Consider the following 2,863-nt stretch of genomic DNA (forward strand, 5'->3'; position numbering starts at 1 on the left):
TCAGAACTATTGTACATTTGTTATGCCCCAGGTATGGAGGCATATAACAGTTGAACTGTCCGTCAGTCCGTCTGTCCGTCCGAAAACTTTAACATTGGCCATTACTTTTGCAATATTGAAGATAGCAACTTGATATTTGGCATGCGTGTGTATCTCATAAAGCTGCACATTTTGAGTGGTGAAATGTCAAGGTCAAGGTCAAAGGTCAAAACGCAAAATCCAAGGAAAGTAACAACCTTTAAAGGGAGATAATTCTATTTTATATCATTTGGCAGGTACAGATCATTTCACAAGGGGAGTAATATTTTTTTAAAGGATATAATCAAAAAAAAATAAGGTCAAGGTCATCCTTCAAGGTCAAATGTCAAAAAATACAACCCAAGGGAAGTAATAAGCTATAAAAGGGAGATAATTTCTAAACCTGCCAAATGATATATTGAAATTTTATTTCAAAGCGGCGCAATAGGGGGCATTGTGTTTCTGACAAACACATCTCTTGGTCAAGTACTGGTATTATCTAACAATCTATACATGGTGTATCAGTTTGTTGCATTTCAAACATACTTTTTATGCCCTCCTTCGAAGAAGAGGGGGTATATTGTTTTGCACATGTCGGCCGGTCTGTTGGTCCGTCTTTCGGTCCGTTTTTCCGTCCGTTCACCAAATGATTTCCGGATGATACCTCAAGAACGCTTTGGCCTAGGATCATGAAACTTTATATGTACATTGATCATGACTGGCAGATGACCCCTATTGATTTTCAGGTCACTGGGTCAAAGGTCAAGGTCACAGTGACTCGAAACAGTAAAATGGTTTCTTGATGATATTAAATCAAGAACGTTTAGGCCTAGGATCATGAAACTTCACAGGTACATTGATCATGACTGGCAGATGACCCCTATTGATTTTCAGTTCAAAGGTCAAGATCACAGTGACCTGAAGCAGTAAAATTGTTTCTAACATATTCACACAATGGCTGCCACTACAACTAACAGCCCATTTGGGGGGCATGCGTGTTTTACAAACAGCCCTTGTTTTACAATTCAGCTGCAAAATGACATATTGGAGACACCTGCACAGAAAGTGATTCATTCACTAGAGGCTGCTCAAGTTAAACTGAAAACTGTTGAAAATATAGCCGATACGACTCTGGTTGAGAAGAATCTAAATTCTTACATAAATGCACTCATGAACTACACTGCTGCCAAATGTAGAAATGTTAAAGATGAACCTGGTAGCATGTCTGTGGAATCGACCTTTGTGGAATCGACCTTTGAGCAATCTTTTACAGGTTTGTTTGACTTCATTTTGCAATGTAAATGGCCAAACAATAACACAAAATGTAAAATCCTTTATAGCATTTGTAGTCAGTTAATTGCATATTCAACAAAAGTTTGTGCAATGTACAAGTACATAAAACACAAAATCATTCAAACTACAAATACTTAATGCTACCCTTGTGCATAGTTATGTTCTGCTCATGTAACAAGGTAATGATCGGCAAACAGCAGACTTATGAAGTTCAATTCTAAACAATTTTAGTGTATTCCAAATTCATAGTACTCACACAGATATGCACAGTTGAAGTGAGCAACGATTTTGAAATCATATGATTTCTTATATACAACGTCAAAGTATACAGAATCTGTTGATGGCTTAGCAATAATTCCCCATTTCTTTAAAAAAAGAAACATTTATTCATCACACATTTATTTGAAGTTTACAAAAAGATACTTTGTTTATTTGACGGGAAGACCAATTTAAAGCAAACTACGATAAGTGTATGATTTGTAAAACAATATGTCTAAACTTTTGTTGTATACATTATGTAAGCCAAGCAGTATCGATGACGTTGCATTTTATGACCTGCGCGTATTCAGAACTTTTTTTAACTCAACGCATAAAAAAATAAGTCAGGATGGTTTCTGTAGCTGTATTTATTCATTAGGGCAGAATCATAACTTTTTCTAAACATTACTATGTGTAGTTAGTTGCACAACAAGTATGATATTTTACTACTTGGACAGCAGTTAAAGGGGCCTTTTCACAGATTTTGGCATTTTTTAACTTATTCATTAAATGCTTTATATCGATAAATGTAAACATTGGATCGTAAAAGCTCCAGTAAAAAATCAAGAATAAAATTAAAAAAAGGAAAAGAACATTGCCCGGACCAGGTTTCGAACCAGTGACCCCTGCAGCCCTGCCAGAGTCCTGAAGTAAAAACGCTTTACCCTACTGAGCTATTCCGCCGTGTACATATATATAATGTATTTTATACGTTATATAAGCAATCTTCGTAGTTTCAAAAAATTTAACGACAAAAACAGAACTCTCCAAATTATTCAATCGTTTCGCGTTGCAACGCTTTATAATTTTAAGGTTTTAAAATCGTCAAAAGATGCATATAATGGCTATATTTGACCATGGTAAATGATCAGTAATACTGTTTCCTCACAAATATCATAACTATAACGAAAATTTGCGAATCTGAAACAACTTTTTTCAATTTTGTCAATTTACCAAAGCGTGAAAAGATCCCTTTAAGATGGAATAAGGCGATGGAAACAGTCGTCGCTCTTTAGTTATTCTTAATAGTCTAATTCAATGAAGATTCAAAATGTCGGTTCTATAAAGTACAGATGTAGATTTATTTAATGTAGGATAGCGTAAGTGAGTCATATGTTTTAGTTTATACCTTTGTTGTTGGCTTTTGACGTCTTTTCGTGTTAAAAGGGTTCTTTGAGAATTTGATACCTATTATCCCGACTCCATGGATTCCCCAATACATCCATATCCACCAAATTCTATCTATTACAGCATACTTTCTACATATCACGTCTCTATTTTTATGCCCCCAGAT

The sequence above is a fragment of the Dreissena polymorpha genome, chromosome 9 (genome assembly GCF_020536995.1).
Source record: "Dreissena polymorpha isolate Duluth1 chromosome 9, UMN_Dpol_1.0, whole genome shotgun sequence".
NCBI lineage: Eukaryota > Metazoa > Mollusca > Bivalvia > Myida > Dreissenidae > Dreissena > Dreissena polymorpha.